Source organism: Ovis canadensis, chromosome 4 (assembly GCF_042477335.2).
Source record: "Ovis canadensis isolate MfBH-ARS-UI-01 breed Bighorn chromosome 4, ARS-UI_OviCan_v2, whole genome shotgun sequence".
Classification (NCBI taxonomy): domain Eukaryota; kingdom Metazoa; phylum Chordata; class Mammalia; order Artiodactyla; family Bovidae; genus Ovis; species Ovis canadensis.
The window spans coordinates 106,278,139-106,301,417 of NC_091248.1; the positions used below are offsets into that span (position 1 = coordinate 106,278,139).

Sequence of the window (23,279 nt, forward strand, 5' to 3'; positions counted from 1 at the left end):
CCAACCCAGGGATCAAACCCAAGTCTCCTGCATTTCAGGCAGATTCTTTCCATCTGAGCCACCAATAATGGAAGAGACTGCTCTTATTCACCACACTAAGGTGCTAACAAAAAGTCACAGATATGTGCAAAAGCATATTCAGTAGCATTAAGCTAGTAAATTTTGATAATTTACTTCTGCTTTGTCCCATCTGAATTGACATAAAGGCAGCAGCTACATTCCCCAACTTTGCCCAGTTTGCTCTATTTTTCAGTTTTTTCTTAAGCTTTCCACTCTTAGTCTGTTAACTGGTGTGCCTTTCTCCTAGGGAAAGGGATACATGAAGAAGATAGTGTCATATGGCTATTCAATGGAGTACAGCACAGCTGTAAAATGTTAAGGACAATCATTAAGGACTTTATGAACTGACATGGAGTGATTTCCAAGACACAGTGTTAAGTGAAAAAAGCAAAGTGCAAAAGAGTATCTAGACTATGACACTCTTTAAGGAAAAAATATTTACAAGAAAATATATTTTCTTGTGCAAAGGAAATATGAGAAGGATGAAACTAAAACCAAAGAGACTGGTTATGTAAAGGGGGTGGATGGGAAAGAGCTGGAAAGAAGAGCGGATGGGTGTGAAGTAGCAGGGACAACAATGGAGTAGACACCCCTCTGAGTACTTCATTTGGTTACGCTCGAGCGCTTAGAAGCATAGTTATGCTTCATATGTTCACATAACCCCCAAGCAATCAATAATTAAAACTATCTTTTAGGAATGAGGATGGAAATAACAAAATGCAATACTAAACTAAATACATGAATCTCACTCTATTACAAAGGAACCACACTGAAGGGATGGGGAATAATAAAACTAACTTAAATAATTGTGGAAAACAGTGTCTTGACTGGATAGTGTAAAAGTAAAGATAAAAATAAGTATATCAATGCTATAATTAAGTCAGTACACGTTTCTTATAGTAATACAGGTTGAAAAGAAAGAAAGTGAAGTCGCTCAGTCGTGTCCGACTCTTTGCGACCCCGTGGACTGTAGCCCGCCAGGCTCCTCTGTCCATGGGATTCTCCAGGCAAGAACACTGGAGTGGGTTGCCATTTTCTTCTCCAGGGGATCTTCCCAACCCAGGAATCGAACCTGGGTCTCCTGCATTGCAGGCAGATGCTTTATCCTCTGAGCCACTAGGGAAGCCCCAATATGGGTTAGCAATCCTGAAAGTACTTTATATGCGTGCACATGACAGTGAAAGTGAAAGTCGCTCATCCGTGTCTGACTCTTTGTGTCCCCAGGGACTATACAGTCCATGGAATTCTCCAGGCCAGAATTCTGGAGTGGGTAGCCATTCCCTTCTCCAGTGGATCTTCCCAACCCACAAATCCAACCTGGGGTCTCCTGCATTGCAGGAAGATTCTTTACCAACTGAGCTATCAGGGAAGCCCATGCATGCATATAGAACTCAACAAATAAATAAATATATAATAGAAATTTTATTGTATTATGCAGGTTAGTATCCTGGTGTATATTTCCCAGCTCTGCCCACTGAGAAGGCTTAGCGTAATGACATCCCAGAAGTAAAAGAGCATACCTAGCATTAAGGCCACAGTTTCTGAACCCTATTCCCCAACAAAAGAAAACTTGGAGAAGTGGTTGATTTTAGGATGAGGGTAGGGAAAATACATATGCGCCTGGGATAATAGTGTGAAGCAAAAAGATGCTAAAAAAACTTTTGTAAAAGATAGGGCTTATCAAGAGAGCACAAGCGCCAATCTGAAGAAGCTCCTAAAAAACCAAAGCTGAAACAAGTTGAGTGAAAAAATTAAATAATACTAATATTGGATTATGACCCATAGAATCAAATAAATATCCATGAGTACATATTTGTGGATATAAATGGCCAATTATCTAGATAGACGGGAGAGACAGAGGGCTCTTCCTTCCTGCTGCTGTTGCTAAGTCGCTTCAGTTGTGTCCAACTCTGTGCGACCCCAGAGACGGCAGCCCACCAGGATCCCCCGTCCCTGGGAGTCTCCAGGCAAGAACATTGGAGTGGGTTGCCATTTCCTTCTCCAATGCACAAAAGTGAAAAGTGAAAGTGAAGTTGCTCAGTCGTGTCCAACCCTAAGCGACCCCATGGACTGCAGCCTTCCAGGCTCCTCCATCCATGGGATTTTCCAGGCAGGAGTGCTGGAGTGGGGTGACATTGCCTTCTCTGCTTCCTTGCTATAGAATTACAATTAATAAATGTCGAAGGATAGGCAAGAATGGAAAATCACCATTAAGTAAATACCATGGTAACGATTGGTACAGAACTGAGATCCTCTGATATACGCTAAAAACAGTGGATGAAAATTTGATGGGAAACAAGATTTTCAGTCGCAGAGCATTTCCTCCAAGATATTTGTTAACAACAAGAGAAAACATTGTAATTGTCAAATAAAGTAACCCAGCAGAAACTAAATTAACCAAGTGATCAAGGTCAACATTATACCAGTAATGAAACAATTTGACATCATGAATCACATGCTATGATGCATTAAGTGGGACACAACATTGTTTTTGTGGAATTCTTTCCAAAATCAGTTACCTCAATCCAACCATGGGAAAAGACCAGACACACCAAACTTGAGGGACACTTGGCAAAATAACTGCTCTATACTCTTCAAAAATGGCACGGTCATAATGATTAAAGAAGAACTGTTATAGATTTTAGGAGGCTATGGAGAAATAGCAAAATGTAATATGTGATCCTGAAGGATCGACATGGGATCCCAGAACAAACAACCAAACATTAATCAAAAAACTGGTAACATTAGCATATAGTATTATTATACCAGCGTTAATTGCTTGGCTGTACTACTTGCACTATGGTTAAGTAAGATTTCAACACTAAGGGAGTCTAGGGCTGGGATATATGGAAACTCTCTGTACTAGTTTTGGTACTTTTTTCTACATCTGTAATCGGTTCAAAATCAAAAGTGAAAAGTATTGTGTTTACTCCAACAGAACTGAGAATGCTTTTTGAGAAGTAATTCTCTTTTGAGGGTGAAGACAAAATTTGGTGGGGTAGGAGTACTCTAATGTGAAAATAATATCAGGAAAACTATATTTGGTTAAAATTCCCACTTTTGGACAGTTATAACTTAAGAATCCATATCAGCCAATCCTGTTCCTTGTATCAACACACTGATGGGTTTTTATTCTTCAACTAAAATCCATCTAAATTTTCCAGTTCCTTTTCCTTTTCCTTTTCTCAAGAAGCTTTTTGTCATCTCTTAGCTGTTAACAACTCCAACCGCAAAAAGCCTCTAGTACATTTGATTTTCAGCCTAAAAGAACCCTGTGGCTAAGATGGACAACTCAAGCAGTTTATTTCACTTTGGTCTGCTGAGGTGTTGTATTTATTTGCTTCCTCACATCATGAAGCCAGGTTATTATTTTTTTCTTTTTTTCTACTCCTCTATCCCATTCTCCCCTATTTAACAGTGTCTGTCAGCAGAAGAGCTACCAAGAGGCAGCTCAGCAAGTTAATCAGTCAGGGCCCCAGCGCGCAGGAGCTGTTTGTTACAACAGCAAAGGGAATGAAGCATATATAACGAGGCCTCCAAGCAACAGACTAATTAATACCTCTCTCTTCTTTGAAGAAAATGACCTAATATTGAACTCCAGTGAATTAGACAACATTTTAATTTACTATCTCCTAAAAGGATGGCTACTGTATAAAATGCATTACTATTTATTCATTCTCTGATACCACTAGTAGTCATTCAAATAGGACCCTCTGGCCAAGATCTTAAGAGAAACACTGCTAGGACAAGTAGCTATTTAATCTGTGCCACATACTCGGGCCTCTTGTTTCTACCAAAGGAGACGCCATATTGACAGGATGCTGTGCGTAGTAGGCACTGTCAGGAACTTTTACATGTCACTTCCTACTTCCCGGCCTCCACTTCTCCTCATGTTGCTTTTGGTAGAATGTTCGCAAAGATTTGCCTTCCAGACAACAATTTAGAAAATAAGCAAATGAGAAATACCCTCAGAAATAACAGGAGACGGACTTCCCTGGCGGTCTAGAGGTTAAGACATCACTTTCCACTTCAGGGGTGTGGATGCAATCCCTGGTCAGGGAGTAAGGATCCCACAAGCCCCGTGGCCAAATAACCAAAACGAAAACAATATCGTAACAAATCCAATGAAGACTTTAAAAATGGTCCAGATTAAAAAAAAAAAAAAAACTCTTTAAAATAATAAAGTTCATAAAAAAGAAAAAGAAATAATGGGAGAAATCTCACTTGATAGTCAAACAGAAAACTGCTGAGGAAGTAACCCAGAGCCAGCATGGCAAACTCCTAAGCCTCACTTTGTTGTCAGTCATAGGAATGTGAAAATCCTAAGACTTCTGAGCCTTTCCTCAATTGAGGCAGATGGCCTTTAGTAAATTTTCTGGCTCAAAATCATTCTGCCAACAGTCAAGTGTTCTTTGTGTTTTATTTGCCAGATCTAGCAAATAAAAATACAAGATATCTACAACCCATGCAATATTTGGGATGAACCCTAAAAATCCCTGGTGGCTCAGACAGTAAAGCATCTGCCTGCAATGCAGGAGACCTGGGTTCGATCCCTGGGTCAGGAAGATCCCCTGGAGAAGGAAATGGCAACCCACTCCAGTACTCTTGCCTGGAAAATCCCATGGACAGAGAAGCCCGGTAGACTACAGTCCATGGGATCACAAAGAGTTGGACACGACTGAGTGACTTCACTTCACTAAAAATCATTCATCACTTAGTTGGAATTCAAATTTAACTGAATATCCTATATTTTGTTTCGCAACTCCCCTCCACCTTCTGAGAAATGATACATAACACTACAATTTAACTTCCAGGCCTGAATTCTCCTACAAATCCACCAATTTCTCACCGTGGGTCTTGAGCAATTTATTTAATGTGTGTACTTCCCCATCTGTAAAATGAAATAATAAAAATAAAAACTTCCTTCTAGGGTTGTTGTGAAGAGGAACTCTAACAATCTCTTGAGTGCTTAGCATAGTACTATGCAGCCACAAAATGCTTGCTCTTATTATTGTAGTTCCCTTATTATTATTGTTGACATGGAATAAAATGTTGTTGAAAGAGCAAACAGGTCAGTAAGCAAAGTCTAGATTTTACCAGAAAGGTAGAAAATGTCTTTGTTAAGCAGGGTGGAAGAAGTCTGCGAATAAATTGAGAATCCTTAAATTACATTGTAGGATTTTCCTGTAATCCCTTAATAATAATTACTGTCAGACTGCAGAATAAGGAATGCTTACCGAACTTCCTTGTGATGTTTTATACATTTCATTTTTCATTTCAGTTAGGAATAAAAGGCAAAAGAATTCGAGTGAAACAACTGAGATAAGCTGAAACAAAAATGAGGAAAAGGTATATATGTAAATTAAGAACACACTTATTACTAGCCCTCCAATAAATGAATTGACATTGACCTCTAGTAAACTATTTCTGTGTAGAGACTGGTTGACAATCCCTTTCCAAGATTACCTATGCCTGGATAACAGCCAATATTTAAGCCTTTCTCTTGAAGGGTCCTATCTGCCTCTTCCACCTTCATTTTCTCAAGAAGTCTCCTAAGAACCCATCAACACCAATACAAAGGCTGGAAAATAACATTTTCTTCTTGGCTGGATGCAAAAACCAGAGGAGCAGAAAGGTTCTCACTGAAAACTGTTTGAATCACTATCAACTCATTCTTTCTGCTGACTAGAGAGGTAAAAACACACACACACACACACACACACACACACACAAATAAAAGTAGCTCTCAGTCTCCAGTTACACCAACAGTTTCGAAAGAACATTCCTTTTTCCCAAGAGCCAGGGTCAACACAAATTATCCATTTTCTTTATAAATAGTAGTCGCAGTAGCAGCAGTGTCTGTCGCTCAGCCGTGTGCGACTCTTGGCGACCCCTGTGGCCCGCCAGGCTCCTCTGTCCATGGGATTCTCCAGGCAAGAATACTGGAGTGGGTTGCCATTCCCTTCTGCAAACTAGTAGGCACAGGTATCCATATTTGAGGGTGTTCCACAGACTCACATAAGTCCTTTTTTCTTATCTAGCCTCAAGAGATTAATTATTCCTGTCAACTCAAGTCTGTCTTCCTGTTAACAAATTCCAGTGGAGTTTTTTTCCTATTCAATCAGATAAACCCCAGATTCAAACACTTTAAGGAAATGTATTTCCCGCTTTACCATGTCCACACCCCTAAAGAATATGTAGATCCCTGTAACGTTTTCCTCTACTCCTCTGTAACTTCACAATAAGAGACTCGTCTGAGAGCTTTGTCAGTTTCTTAAGTACACACTGATATTTGCTGTGGAAGATTTTCCCAGTGATTATAAGAGCTCTGTTCTAGCCAACCCATTCCCATTTTTAACAGCAGCTTTCAAAATGAACTTGATTTGGTCAAGCTGAGAGCTGAGTACATTTAAAGACAGCCTCTGTACATGTATGTGTGACCTCTTGGCACAGAGGCCCACACTCACTCAATTTGGGGATACTACCAGTTACCTAAAAATGAATGGCCCTTTAAAGCAATGACAACAAAGATGTCCACATGAAAATATTTTATATAACCCTAAGTTCATCACCATAAAATTAGGGCTTTATTAGTATTATTTTGAGACAAAATGGGAGGAAGTTATAAAAATATCTCTGAGGTTTGAAACTTTCCAAAGAGAAAATATGATGAAAGAAAAATTATATCGTGGTATTAGAAAGACTCTACTCTATTACCTCAATAACCTCAGATATGCAGATGACACCACTCTTAAGGCAGAAAGCAAAGAGGATCTAAAGAACCTCTTGATAAAGGTGAAAGAGGAGAAAGAAAGAGCTGACTTAAAACCCAACATTCAAAAAAAGAAGATCATGGCATCTGGTCCCATCGTGCAGTTCAGTTCAGTCGCTCAGTTGTATTCGACTCTGTGACCCCATGAATTGCAGCACGCCAGGCCTCCCTGTACATCACCAACTCCCGGAGCCCACACAAACCCATGTCCATTGAGTCAGTGATGCCATCCAACCATCTCATCATCTGTCATCCCCTTCTCCTACCCTCAAATTCTCCCAGCATCAGGGTCTTTTCAAACGAGTCAGCTCTTCACATGAGGTGGCCAAAGTATTGGAGTTTCAGCTTCAACATCAAACCTTCCAATGAACATCCAGGACTGATCTCCTTTAGGATAGACTGGTTGGATCTCCTTGCAGTCCAAGGGACTTTCAACAGTCTTCTCCAACACCACAGTACAAAAGCATCAATTCTTCAGCACTCAGCTTTCTTTACAGTCCAACTCTTACATCCATACATGACTACTGGAAAAACCATAGCCTTGACTAGACGGATCTTTGTTGGCAAAGTAATGTCTCTGCTTTTGAATATGCTGTCTAGGTTGGTCATAACTTTCCTTCCAAAGAGTAAGCATCTTTTAATTTCATGGCTGCAATCACCATCTGCAATGATTTTGGAGCCCAGGAAAATAAAGTCTGACACTGTTTCCACTGTTTCCCCATCTATGTGCCATGAAGTGATGGCAACAGATGCCATGATCATAGTTTTCTGAATGTTGAGCTTTACGCCAACTTTTTCACTCTCCTCTTTAACTTTCATCAGGAGGCTCTTTAGTTCTTCTCCACTTTCTGCCATAAGGGTGGTGTCATCTGCATATCTGAAGTTATTGATATTTCTCCCAGCAATCTTGATTCCAGCTTGTGCTTCTTCCAGCCCAGTATTTCTCATGATGTACACTGAATATAAGTCAAATAAGCAAGGTGACAATATATAGCCTTGACGTACTCTTTTCCTATTTGGAACCAGTCTGTTGTTCCATGTCCATTTCTAACTGTTGCTTCCTGACCTGCATACAGGTTTCTCAAGGGGCAGGTCAGGTGGTCTGGTATGCCCATCTCTTTCAGAATTTTCCACAGTTTATTGTGATCCACACAGTCAAAGGCTTTGGCATAGTCAAAAAGCAGATATAGATGTTTTTCTGGAACGCTCTTGCTTTTTCAATGATCCAGCGAATGTTGGCAATTTGATCTTTGGTTCCTCTGCCTTTTCTAAAACCAGCTTGAACATCTGGAAGTTCACAGTTCACATATTGCTGAAGCCTGGCTTGGAGAATTTTGAGCATTACTTTACTAGCGTGTGAGATGAGTGCACTTGTGTGGTAGTTTGAGCATTCTTTGGCATTGCCTTTCTTTGGGATTGGAATGACAAATGACCTTTTCCAGTCCTGTGGCCACTGCTGAGTTTTCCAAATTTGCTGGCATATTGAGTGAAGCATTTTCACACCATCATCTTTCAGGATTTGAAATAGCTCCACTCGAATTCCATCACCTCCACTAGCTTTGCTCATAGTGATGCTATGAAGTCAAGGCCCACTTGACTTCATATTTCAGGATGTCTGGCTCTAGGTGAGTTTTCACACCATCGTGATTATCTGTGTCGTGAAGATACTTTTTGTACAGTTCTTCTGTGTATTCTCGCCACCTCTTCTTAATCTCTTCTGCTTCTGTTAGGTCCATACCATTTCTGTCCTTTATCGAGCCCATCTTTGCATGAAATGTTCCCTTGGTATCTCTAATTTTCTTGAAGAGATCTCTAGTCTTTCCTATTCTATGTTTTCCTCTATTTCTTTGCATTGATCGCTGAGGAAGGCTTTCTTACATCTCCTTGCTATTCTCTGGAACTCTGCATTCAAATGGGTATATGTTTCCTTTTCTCCTATGCTTTTCACTTCTCTTCTTTTCACAGCTATTTGTAAGTCCTCCTCAGACAGCCATTTTGCTTTTTTGCATTTCTTTTTCCTGGGGATGGTCTTGATTCCTGTCTCCTATACAATGTCATGAACTCCGTCTACAGTTCATCAGGTACTATCTAGATAGGTACTATCAGGTCTATCAGATCTAATCCTTTAAATCTGGTCCCATCACTTCATGGGAAATGGATATGGAAACAGTGACTGACTTCATTTTCTTGGGCTCCAAAATCACTGCAGATAGTGATTGCAGCCATGAAATTAAAAGACGCTTGCTCCTTGGAAGAAAAGCTATGACCAACCTAGACAGTGTATTAAAAAGCAGAGATATTACTTTGCCAATAAAGATCCATATAGTCAAAGCTATGGTTTATCCAGTAGTCATGTATGGATGTGAGAGCTGGACCATAAAGAAGACTGAGTGCTGAAGAATTCATGCTTTTGAACTGTGGTATTGGAGAAGACTCTTTTTTTTTTTTAATTTTTATTTTTACTTTATTTTACTTTACAATACTGTATTGGTTTTGCCATACATTGACATGAATCCACCATGGGTATACATTCGTTCCCAAACATGAATCCTCCTCCCACCTCCCTCCCCATATCATCTCTCTGGGTCATCACCATGCACCAGCCCCAAGCATGCTGTATCCTGCATTGGACATAGACTGGCGATTTGATTCTTACATGATAGTATACATGTTACAATGCCATTCTCCCAAATCATCCCACCCTCTCCCTCTCCCTCTGAGTCCAAAAGTCCGTTATACACATCTGTGTCTTTTTTCCTGTCTTGCATACAGGGTCGTCATTGCCATCTTTCTAAATTTCATATATATGTGTTAGTATACTGTATTGGTGTTTTTCTTTCTGGCTTACTTCACTCTGTATAATTGGCTCCAGTTTCATCCATCTCATTAGAACTGATTCAAATGTATTCTTTTTAATGGCTGAGTAATACTCCATTGTGTATATGTACCACAGCTTTCTTATCCATTCATCTGCTGATGGACATCTAGGTTGTTTCCATGTCCTGGCTATTATAAACAGTGCTGCGATGAACATTAGGGTACATGTGTCTCTTTCAATTCTGGTTTCCTCAGTGTGTATGCCTAGCAGTGGGATTGCTGGGTCATAAGGCAGTTCTATTTGCAATATTTTAAGGAATCTCCACACTGTTGGAGAAGACTCTTGAGAGTCCCTTGGACTGTGAGGACATCAAACCAGTCAATCCTAGAAGAAATCAGTCCTGCATATTCATTGGAAGGACTGACAATGAAACTGAGTCTCCAATGCTTTTGCCACCTAATGCAAACAGCCAACTCATTAGAAAAGACCCTGATGCTGGGAAAGATTGAAGGCAGGAGGTGAACGGGATGACAGAGGACAAGATGGTTGGATGCCATCACTGACTCAATGAACATGAGTTTGAGCAAATTCCAGGAGATAGTGAAGGACAGTGATGCCTGGCATGCTGCAGTCCATGGGGTCACAAAGAGTCAGATATGACTGAGAAGCTGAACAACAACTCTATTACTATTGTTGTATAGTCTCAGCCTCAGTTTCATCCATAAAATGCAAATAGCCATGCCAAACTCAGTTTGTTGAGGTTTTCCTGGTAGTTCAGAGGTAAAGAATCCATCTGCCAAGCAGGAGATGTGGTTTTTTTCCCTGGATCCCTGGAGAAGGAAATTGCAACCCACTCCAGTATTCTTGCCTGGAGAATCCAATTGACAGAGGAGCCTGGTGACTTATAGTCCATGGCGTCGCAAAGGAGTAGAACATGACTTAGCAACTACAAAACAACTCAGTTTGTTGTTTTATTAAGCATAATAGTGTATATAAGACCACCAAGCAATAGTGTCTGACAGTTAATAGATGTTCAATAAATGCTAATTCCATCATACCCGTTTCAACATTCCCTTTTGAAATGAAAACGTAATTGAAGAAGCCAGTGTGACTCGTTATTATTTTCTAACATTTTCTTTATCAGTCTGGAAGGAACATGAACAAGGAAAAATAAGAAGCACATGGTAGGAAGGGATCAATAACTTGTGATGAGGAGAGATGAATCTTCCTGTCAGAATTCACTACAGAACACACTAGAAGCAGAGTTTATTCTTAGGCCTAATTAAACTTGCAAGGTTTATCTTCTCTTTTCTCTCAGAATGGAATTCTGCACCCAAGACAGATTCTACTATTACTGCGAAAATGAATCATGCAGATAGATCTGGAAAAAGAAAAATAATCTAAGCAATGGAGAACTCTCTAAAGAATGTATGCCTCTTTCTACACCCTGGGTGAAAAATAACAGAATCAGAAGCACAGAGGTGGGATCTCATATGAACACTTCTTAAAGGTTCCACAGATGACTCTGGTGCCCAATGAGGTTAGATCACCACACTGATGAAGTACGAGCTTGTGCCTGGAAGGTAAGAGCTCTTAATCGGAGAGCTGAACAAAATTAGTACGCACTAAACAGTAACTGAAATAGAGTAGAAAACCTGTAATAGAAGAGCCTGTGACAAGTCCCCCTAGAGTATTAGATAACCATGGGATCTCTTCCTTTAAAGAAAAAAAAAATCTACATGGAAAAGAGTCTTTGTCTATTATATCAAGGTTTTTCTCTACCTGGCCCCACTCTCAACCTCATGTGCTGAAATAGCAAGCAGTTAATGCACGACCCAGTTTATCTCATCGGGAAGTACATTCAGTAAAACTGTCCAGTGTCATCAAAACTGTATGGAATATACACCTAGACTCAAAATGTACCTTGGCTCCTTAACAAGGTTCTGAAACACAGTGAAATTTAATGGGGTAGATGGAAGGAAAAAGCTGGTAGATGAAAGAAGAGGGCAGTGAGTTTGTCAGAGAAACCCTGAGAAAAGACTTTGAAGGAGAGTGAAGGTTGTTAGCTCTAATTCATAAAGACCTGGGAATCCACAGAGTTCTAAAGACTGGCTTGGTGTAGCATTTAACTGAGAGGAAAATGCCATGAGAAGAGGCAGGAAGGACAGACTACGGGAGGGGCTGCCAAATGCTGGAAGAAGGAAAACTACACTTGACCAGACCAGAGATGGAAAGTCTCTGAGCTAAAGCTCTGTCAGGGCCCTGGGAGTGAGGGGAAGATGGCATGTTTAGAGGCAAATTATGACAAAAGTTAACCTCAAATCATTTAAAGACTAGTTTTGATTCCTTAATTGAGAGATTACAACATTGTCCTGGGATTGGGTGAAAGTCATAGAAAGTTTGTTGTTCAGTCAGTAAGTCGCGTCCAACTCTTTGCAACCCCATGAACTGTAGCACACCAGGCTTCCCCGTCCTCCACTATCTCCTGGAGTTTGCTCAAATTCATGTACATTGAGTTGGTGATGCTATCTTACCTTCTCATCTTCTGCCATCCCCTTCTCCCTTTGCCTTCTATCTTTCCCAGCATCAGGGTCTTGAAACTTTATCTTCATTATATTCCACTCAAACAAATGAACATAGGACCCAAATTTTGGAGGGAAATGGTACACTTTCTGCAGTTGAAAGATTTCCAGCAAAAGAGAGAAACTTAAAGTTCAGTTACAATCATTATCAGTCCGTGTCTTTTTCCTCTACAGAACTCTAAACTTCTTATGGCCTTTGTATCTTTCTTGGTGCCTAGTGAAATGCCTGCCTAGAATATCTTGAATTTAATTTGATTATAAATCATAATTTTATCAGAAGCCATCTGGTCTGAGTTAAGTCATATAAAACTAGGTTGAAATCAGCTTCATCACTTATTAGGTGAATGACACTGAATAAATTAATTATCCTCTAAACTCAGTTTCCTCATCTATAAGATCCAATTATTGAAAAGATTAAAAGAGATAATATGTATAAAGTACTTACCACAGTGCCTAGCAAATTACAAGCATTTAACAAATGCTAGTTCCCACTATTTTTATCATTGAGCTCTTTATTTTTGCTTCTCACACACACAATCCATGGTATCAAGTTCCACATACATCGGTCAGCCAGAAACCCAAGTAAATCAATGAATAAGAAAAGAACACTAATCAATCTTCCAATTTTTCTATTCTGACAAGATCCTGGCAACTGGGAGTGAGGGGGGGGAAAATCTGCTGCAAAGATGCATCACCTCTATTATCAAAACAGAGTCAGATGATGTCACAGTTAGCAGAAGTCTTTACAAATGAAGATTCTACTAAAAATACTAAATACAGTGCTATTTCATTAAACCTTCTGCAAAGACTCAGCAAAAAAAAAAGGGAAAATACTTCCCCTAAAAACAATTGAGACAACTTGGCTTTTGAAGAAATGTAGAAAACACAAAATATAGCTTTAGTTGTCAAAAAGCAGACAATGTTTGATCAGAAGCAGAAAGAAAATTAATAAACTAATTAATAACACTCTTCTGGCCCAAAGACAACACTGTTCTTAGAATGTCTGCTTATAATTGAAAATGAAATTATTTGATAGTTTAAGAAATTACATATTCAGAGAAGATGACTATCTGGGGAGAAGTGGAAACAATCATCTTAATATATTTTGGGCAGACTCAAGAAAATATTGGAACTTTAGACTGAGACCTAGATTTGGCTGTGTTCTAGACCAAAAAAGTTATTTGTGCATGATATTTCTCAGACACATATTTAGAAAGGAATTGAACTGAAATATGCAAATGGCATCAGGCTATGTCACTTCCAAGGAAATGTTAAAACCCAAACTATTACTATTTTGAAAATAACACCATTTAATTTTCTTCTTTATCTGCCTCTCCCACTTTCTACATGTATTGAGGGATATTCTGGATCTATCCCACTAAAACTGGTTTCAGTTCAGTTCAGTTCAATTGCTTAGTCATGTCCAACTCTTTGCGACCCCATGAATCGCAGCACACCAAGCCTCCCTGTCCATCACTAACTCCCGGAGTCCACCCAAACCCATGTCCATCAAGTCAGTGATGCCATCCAGCCATTGCATCCTCTATCGTACCCTTCTCCTCCTGCCCCCAATCCTTCCCAGCATTAGAGTCTTTTCCAATAAGTCAGCTCTTCACATCAGGTGGCCAAAGTACTGGAGTTTCAGCTTCAACATCAATCCTTCCAATGAACACCCAGGACTGATCTCCTTTAGGATGGACTGGTTGGATCTCCTTGCAGTCCAAGGGACTCTCAAGAGTCTTCTCCAACACCACAGTTCAAAAGCATCAATTCTTCGGTGCTCAGCTTTCTTCACTGTCTAACTCTCACATCCATACATGATTACTGGAAAAACCATAGTCTTGACTAGAAGGACCTTTGTTGGCAAAGTAATGTCTCTGCTTTTAAAAAACTGGTTTAGCAATACTTAAAATTCAGCAAAGAACACTCCCACCTCCAGGATATACTTTCTTCATCATTATGGATGACTGGCATATAAAAAAATTGGATGCCTAGAATTGGGGTCAGTTCTTCTCTTGCAAATATTCACACATCAAACAATTCTCCTTCCTCATTTTCACAAATATTGTTCTGACCATATTATCATAGCTAAAGGACAAAGCATATCGCTCTCAAAACTCAATTGATCTTAGTTATCTAAGTCTTACTCTATATGAAGTAATGGAAATTCTTTCTCTGTGTAAAAGGGTTAAGCTTAGAGGGAAAAAAGAGAAAGATTTTCTCGTTCATTCTAAACAGGCTTTGGAGAAAGAATCACTAAGTGCAAAACACATCACCTCCCACATTTCATTGATCAAAGCATTTTGTAAAACAAGTAAATGCAGAATTTTGAGAGGCATTTCAAGGCTTGTCTTTGGGAAGTTAATTCCCTTTGCTGATTTATCATTGATTTCCATTGTCTTTTCCTCTCTTATGCCATCACCACATATAAGAGAATATAACAAGATTCTCATTTGTCTAAAACTTAGCTTGAATTGTTCACAAGGTGGATACTCATGGGGGCTGTAAAGGGTAGGATGTGTGCATTCATTCAGATCCAGCTAACACCATGGCATCTCTCCTGTGTGCCGGGCTCAGGTTAAGCAGGATGGTGCTGGCACTGCCCCTGCCTCTGAACACCACATAGCAGGTGCTTCCTGACATGTTTCAGGCTTTGCAAATCCCAAGATAGATACTTTAGAATGTTCTGATCACAAGCTGTCTATCAGAAAGTACATTAATAGAGTCCCAGGAGCCTACAGGAAATCACTGTTCCCAGGCTGGTACTTCCTTGCTACATGTCCTTTTTGCTTGGACATCCGCTGGTTGCACACAGTAGACCCCTGCTCCACCATCAGAGGAGGATCACCCCACTCTGCTATAGCTCCTCATTCATCTATTCTGGGTTTAAAGATTCTTCCAGATCTACTATAGAGGAATTTAACTCCCTAAAGGCCCCAACTACAAATAGGAAACCTTCCTTGCTGATACCACGTATCCCTTTCCCTCTTCCCCAGTTTTTATACCCAACACCCCATCCTCCTTCCAAATTCTGCAGGCTAAAAGTAGGAATAACCTGGTGGTGCAGAGGTTAAAGCGTCTGCCTGCAATGTGGGAGACCAGGGTTCGATCCCTGGGTTGGGAAGATCCCCTGGAGAAGAAAATGGCAACCCACTCCAGTATTCTTGCCTGGACAATCCCGTGGATGGAGGAGCTTGGTGGGCTACAGTCCACAGGTCACAAAGAGTCGGACACGACTGAGCGACTTCACTTTCACTATAAAATACTAATTCTGATTATAATTTTTGATTATATAAAAATATCCATCCTAATCAGAGTGCTTTTCAACCCTATAATAATAAGAAGTAGAACACTAATATCTACAAAGACTTACCATATATTTGGTAATGGATATTACATTTTCTCTCCTAAACAACCTTACAAGGCAGGTACCAGGGTCAGGAAAATTAAGGTTTGCGTAGGTTAAGTGACTTGGCCACGGTCAAATAGCAAGGGACAAGAAACAAAAATCAAACCAGGTCTGTTCAGATGCCAAAGCCCAGCTTTCAACATGTTCCCATGCTTCTTCATAAGGTCGAAATGTGGGACGCAAAGCAAAATAAGATTACAGCACTAGGTATTTGTTGAATATAAATCATTTCTTTTCAAGCTTTTCAGAAAACAAACTGAAAGAAATATTTTACTCCAAGGAAAGACTGACACTGAAGAACAGTGAAAGTAGCCTAAACTTTTGATCTGCGCTACTGTGAGTAACACTTAGAGTAGTTTATGTTTAAATGAATGCTGGGAATGGACTAGAATAGAACGTACCGTAATTGATTTCTGGATACTGTGTTTCTTAATAACTCACAGTTAGCAATTTCCAATTTTAACCGATCCCCTTCAATAAGAGCTTTCTCAAAACACTTAACATCATTTTCTTTGAATACCTGTGGTTAGAGCAAATGTTGCCCACCATGATAACCTGATCCGCTAAGCCTACAGAAAGCGTTTCACTCCTCCTGCCCACGTATTTGGTCTGCCTAGTGGTTTGCCCTGTAGGTCAGATTGTTTGATCAGATTGTTCCTGTGTACGCTCCCCCTCCACTGAGTTTATGCGCCATATTCAAGATGGTTATATTGTCCAGTGACTTCAATCCTATAGCATTTCCCCATTCGTGAAAACCGTAAACATCTTTGACCTTGACTTCTCCTCTGATATATCACTTTCTAACCTTTGTAAACATAAATATATAATTACATATGTCTATGTGAATAACTTATTCAACTCTTCTTCATGCAAACCAATTAACTCACTCAGAGTTTGGTTTTGGTTTTTGTGTTAAGATCAGATAGACTCCAGTTTAGAAAGATTTTTGCTTGGCCTGTAGTACAATGGCAGTGACAAAAATAACACTCTGTATTTTCAATTCACCCTATTTTGACCAGCTTCAAAGGACTATTTCATTTTTACATTCCTGATACCATTGAGTCACTGGTCTATTTTCATTTATAACATGAGTATTACTACTTTCTTAGCATAGTAATTTCTATAACTCATGCAATTAATAAATATGATTGAATCTGAATTTTTAAAAATAGAGATCACTATAAAGAGGAGCTGTTTGTACCAAATACAGTCCAAAAACATGAACACTACCAGATAATTTACCAGAAAGCACTTACAAAGCATTTATTTGGTTAATTAGGCATCTCTGTCCTTAGAGTTTCCATGTAGAGACATCATCTAGAACAGAGCCGCTCAATAGAAATAGGATGTGATGCAAGTAAAATATGTAATTTAAAATTTTCTAGTAGACACAATTAAAAAGGCAAAAAGAAACAGGTGAGATTAATGTATTATAACACTATTCATATGAATTTTATTAAACCCAATGTATGTGAAATATTGGGCTTCCTAGATGGTGCTATTGGTAAAGAACCCACCTGCCAATGCAGGAGGCATAAAATATGCAGGAGAAGATCCCCTGGAGGAGGGCATGGCAGCCTGCTCCAATATTCTTGCCTGGAGAACCCCATGAACAGAGGAGCCTGGCAGGTTGCAGTTCATAGGGTTGCAAAGAGTCAGACACGATTGAAGCAACTTAGCACGCACATACGTGAAATATTATCATTTCAATATGCAATCATATAAAAACTACTGAGATATTTAACATTATTTTTTATTAAGCTTTCCAAATCTGGTGTGTATATATTTATACTTACAGCGAGTTCAGACTAGCACCTTTCAAGTATTTGGTGCCGCATATGGCCAGTGGCTATTGTATTGCACTGCACAGGTCCAGATCTGTGGTTTGCAACCTCATTGCTCACTTGTGGAGTTTCTATAAATTTTTATTCTCAGGCCACTCCCCTCCCAAGCCAATTAACTCAGAATATCTGCAAGTAAGACCCAAACATCAATATTTTTTAAAGTTCCCAGGTGACTACAATGAGCAGCCAAAATTGACAACCACTTGTCAAAGACAATATGGAGGTTGGACATGAATGTCCTCATTCATTCACTTAAATGTCATGGGGGGCAATGGTGAGTGACATCAAGGAGCTCATAATTTGTGTGTGTGTGAGAGACACATTAAAACAAATATCCACAATGCTGTGATAATCACACAAAAAAAGATGTAAACGAAATATACAATAGGAGAGTAAAGAAAGAGCAACGATGCCTGATGAAAACCTATTCCTCCTGCATTAGCTGGTAGATTGGTAAATGTCCTCAGATCAGAGTGGAGAGTATTTTTTCAAAGAAACAATAGATTTTTGAAAGGTATTTTAGTTGGTGCCATAAAAGCCTCCTTCATCAGAACCTAACTAATTCAGATTTTATAATTTCTGATAGACATTGAGGAATAATATACTTTTGCCCTACATCTGGGGAGAAAACAAAAATGTTTGCTAGGAAAAAGAAGATTTTAATAGATCATTTAAAATTATCAATACTTTACTGAAACAAATAAAAAACAACTGACATATTCACAAGTGAAGCTCTCTGAATCTAAATCAGTTTACCACACTATATGGATTAAAATGTCATCAAAGTTATTCAGTTATATTTTTTAAAGAAAAGCATAGTAATTTAGACTTATTCCAAATATATCAGTTTTTTGTGATATGAATACAAATTCTCTTGAATCTGTTCTTCTACTGTTGAATATACTTCCTAGTATGATATATTTGGGGGGAAGTTTTCCACCATAGAGTCAACCGTGGTTGCAAAATAAAAATATGCCTCTTACACACACCCAACTTTTTAAGCTTTTTGTTTTATTTTTCTGACTAATATATCCCTGGGGCTTCCCTGGTGGCTCAGATAGTAAAAATCTGCCTGCAATGCAGGTTCTATCCCTGAATCAGGAAGGAAGATCCCCTGGAGAGGTGCATGGCATCCCAATCCAGTATTCTTGCCTGGAGAATCCCATGGACAGAGGAGCCTGGTGGGCTACGGTCCATGAGGTTGCAAAGAGTCAGACACGACTGAAGCAACATAGCACAGAATAGTATATCAACAAATAAGCACAAAACTGAATGATTCCTGTTTGAAAGATTATGAGCTGCTTGAGGGCAATTCATGTCTTTTCATCTTCCTGTCTCTAGCCATCAACATAATGTGTGACACTTAGTAAGTAATCAAAGATATTGCTCAAGTTAGATTAAAACACAAAAACCAGTGCCTTGTGAAACCAAAGCCAGAGCCAAAAATATACTTCCACAAGAATAATGGAAAAGATTTATACACCGAGTAAGGAAGTACAGAGATTTCTTAAAATTGTTAGTGATTATGTCACCTTAAAAGGAAAAGGAAACAACAAAAGGTGTCAGCTTGTGCTCTGAAAATTTTCCTATGAATAATATGATGATTACCTCCCCTTGAAAGAGAGAAACATATATATCATGATTTCTACACTGAGGGTTTAGGGAGTGGACATGTTTTGTCCTAATAGCAAAATAATTGGAGAGACTATTGTACTGGTCAGCATGACCCAGCCGGAAAACTTTTGATTTAGTAAACTTGTCTTCCTGAGTAAAACAAAGCTAATTGAACCAATAGAAACAATAACATCCTGCTCAAGGCTCTCCCCAGATCGTCAGAAAAAAATGTCAGTGAGAAAGAAAATTGCTTATGAGAGAAACAAACCAGTGTGACTGTTTAGTTCTGAACAAGAGGACAAGGGTGGAAACAGAGGAAGCACCCATGGTTCAGACTGGGGCTGTTGGGTTCGCATTGTCACGTGTTAATGTCACACCTAGGGCCCAACCCTGCTGCCTCAATCTCCCCAGAGCAGAAATAAGTAAGGGCTTATCACAGCGCTGCTCCATAAGTCTCCCTCACACAACATCTGCTATTGCACTCACTCATCCTGAGACACAAAATGCCTGGATCATCTTACCTTGGGGCCACGCATAAGATGAGTTTCTGGTAGTTATTGTCACTGCTTCATGTTTTTCACATATATTTATTTCATAAATATTCAAAAAATAACTCAGATAATTCTGCAGATTCAATGGTCTTATTCTGATCTATGCCAGAATAGGAATTCCACAAGCTAAGGTTATCTTAAATCCACTCTCCTTGGGAAAAAACATACAGCAATTTTAGATACATTATATGGGCCTCGCTTCTTCACTTTTGTCTCTCTCTAGACTATTCTCTCACTTTTGCCCCCAAATACAAACATGTCCCTAAAAATGCCTGAAAGCATTGTAAAATGGCCAGTTACATAAAACAGCAGCCTTCACTTTTAAAAACTTACAATATTTCATATACTATTTCTATAATCCTATTTGTCAAGTTTTAAATCCTATTTGTCAAGTCCAAAATTCATTTGTCCTAAAAAGCTTTGAGAGAATAGCCCTCTCTTCAAACAGAAGACTACTATTAATATACAACTGGTCAAGTTTAAACTAATAAACCATAATCAAGCAAAAATAGGTCTTGAGGAAAAACAGGTCTTGCCTTAGACCTTCATGACTTAAAAGTTTCATATTTGGCACTCATTAGAAATCCCAGTTCATGTGTGTGAATATATAAATATTCATGCATAGCTAAATGTGCTCCTATAAATGCACAGAATATATATACAGATTTCTATGTGTTCTATGATTTCAGCTTATGAAATGTTTTATAGACACACACTGGTCTTGGAGAAACTACCACTTTGATATCCATTAGATGTGATATATGAGTTTACCACTGTACCATCATAGTAATATAAGGCCATGGTCTAAGATTTACCAGACTTCCCTGGTGGCTCAGACAGTTAAGCATCTGCCTACAATGCGGGAGACTCGGGTTCAATCCCTGGGTGGGGAAGATCTCCTGGAGAAGGAAATGGCGACCCACTCCAGTATTCTTGCCTGGAAAATCCCATGGACGGAGAAGCCTGGTAGGCTACAGTCCATGCAGTCACAAAGAGTCGGACACAACACTTTCTTTTCACTTTCAAGATTTATCTGTTAGGCAACTCAGAAGTACGTAAATACTCTAGAAATGAAAATAAAATTGTGAAGCTATTAAATCATGGTCAGTGAAGTATGTCTATATCAGTCATAATCTAATCAATCCTCCACTTCCATCAGGTTTTAGCTACATTGACATCCAAACCCACTTATCGCTTTGGGGTCTTCTTTGCATACTTGCTATAAGAATGACAAATTGCTTAAACTGGCTGACTGCTATTGCAAGGTCAAGCAAAAGCCAAACACTGAAACCCAAACCAATGATCATATCTATAGATGCCTAAATCAACAAGCAGACAAGACTATACATTAAATGGTTAAACTCCGTACTACTGGCATTTTACTATTTACTCAGTCCAGGAAGCCAGAAGCATGAAACTAAACATTTGTACTATGTTGAAGTTTCTCCCACAGAAATTCTCACAGAATTGTAGGAGAAAATTTCCTAAAATGTTTTTCTAATTGCACAGATTGAAGAAACCATTTCATTCAATGGCTCGATCTTCTTGAGCCTTGCTGCTAAGTCGCTTCAGTCGTGTCCGACTCTGTGCGACCCCATAGACGGCAGCCCACCAGGCTCCTCTGTCCCTGGGATTCTCCAGGCAAGAACACTGGAGTGGGTTGCCATTTCCTCCTCCAATGCATGAAAGTGAAAAGTGAAAGTGAAGTCGCTCAGTCGTGTCCGACTCTTAGCGACCCCATGGACTGTAGCCCACCAGGCTCCTCCGTCCATGGGATTTTCCAGGCAAGAGTACTGGAGTGGGTTGCCATTGCCTTCTCCAATAAATGTTCCTAAATAATTTATGTGATTCATGCTAAATGTGTGTTGGTCTTGTCATGGCAGGTTGTGGAAGGTGGTCACGTGAAAGTAGCCAAAACCAGCCAACAGGATAGAGATTGTGGCCAGGGACCATTTTATATAGACAGGGACTGGGTGGTAACAGTGCTAAAAAAGACAAATAGCCAAACAAAGAGTAGGAATTTTCAGCCACTGTGAAGTTGGAAAGATCCCAGCCAGGAGAAGGACATTGGATCTCACTGTCCTCCCACCCCTTTAACTCTCCCCCAAAGCCCCTCAATAAAATGGCTTGATTCCCTCTGCACCCCCCTCCAAAACAAAAGACTAGGAAAAAGTCCATAATAGTAAAGAGAAACACATGTTGAACGCTTAATCTGTATGTAGACTTTGCTAAGCATCTGAAACATTATACTATTCTATTTTCATCAGCATTCATTCATTCAAAAAAAGCAAAACACACACGCATCACGGGATACAAAATAGATGAGGAAAAAGAGGTCCAGAGAGGTGTTACTCCAGATCTTAAAATTACTGAATCGCTGATGGGGGCCTCATTTAACTGGAACACTTAGCAGATGCACTTAACCAACTCACCCTCCCCCATGAGTCAACGAACAGGACTGATTTCCAAGAGGCTGGCCAAATCTTCGTGGTAGGCAAGGTTCAAGACTGGGACAGGTGGTCTGTGCTCCCCAATACTGAAGTTCAAGCTGGAAAGGAGCACAGGCAACTACAGGACAGGGTACGTAGGACAGGAGTGGAGAGATACACTCAAGGCAGCAAGACATAAGAGGAAACTGCTCTTGGGTAGAAATCAGGGCCCATTTTGAGATTCAAGCCCCACATCAGAGAAGAGTTAGAAACAAATACCAAGAAGGGAGTATTTCAGGATTTGCAACAAGACCCTGGACCCTTCTGCCCTATTTATAAGGTACCAATCTGGGCTTCCCTGGTGGCTCAGACAGCAAAGAATCTGCCTGCAATGCAGGAGACCAGGGAAGATGGGTTGGGAAGATCCCCCAGAGAAGGGAATGGCAACCCACTCCAGTATTCTTGCCTGGAGAATTCCGTGGACAAAGGAGCCTGGTGAAATACAGTCCATGGGGTCACGAAGAGTTGGACACAACTGAGCAACTAACACTTTCGGCTTTTCAATTTCTGCTAACAAGTGTGTACAATCCTATGCAGGCAGAGACAGAGCCTGCCCATGACTGCAGCCAAACCCCAGGTCTTCTAGGCTGAAGACCACTCATGCTTCTAAAATCTTCACTTTCAAGTTCCAAATGCTATGCTTTCCTCTTTTCCAATTATCACTATCTTCATCCCCATACACATCTATTAGAAAAAAGCAACAATAAGACATCTACTTAGGTCAGTCATCTGGGAAATGCTACGGATAATACAGTACTGTGGGTCAAATAATGCATTCAAAAACCAGTCAATTTAGTGGAAAAAAAAGAACAATCAAATTGCTTATTTTGCATCATGCAGAGCAAAAAAATTACAACTTGAATGTTGTGCTTTTCAAATAGCTGTACTGATGTTGGGTAGACATAATCACATTCACCAGGCATCTCTGCACTTTGTTGCTTTGGTATATTATTTTTTAAACTGTGTTTTTTTTTTCTTGGAATCAAATTTATTTATACTTTGGGGATGCTTAATTCCTTAATGTCAATCAATTTTTTTTTCACTAAAGCAAGCAAGTTCTTTGTTTTGCAGCTAAATTCTTAATCAGCTTCTGTTCAGAAACTGTTTATTTCTGTCTACATTACAAATGCTAGATTTAAC

General features: G+C 39.5%; 1 protein-coding gene and 1 non-coding gene across 3 annotated transcripts in view; both read right to left on the minus strand.

The window, feature by feature from the left end:
- Positions 1–23,279, minus strand: part of GRM8 (glutamate metabotropic receptor 8) — an 883,624-nt gene that overhangs the window by 569,891 nt on the left and 290,454 nt on the right. The gene's annotated exons all lie outside the window — the stretch shown is intronic.
- TRNAC-GCA (transfer RNA cysteine (anticodon GCA)) lies at positions 1,112–1,183 on the minus strand. Its single transcript has one exon. It is a non-coding gene; the product is annotated as a tRNA-Cys (tRNA).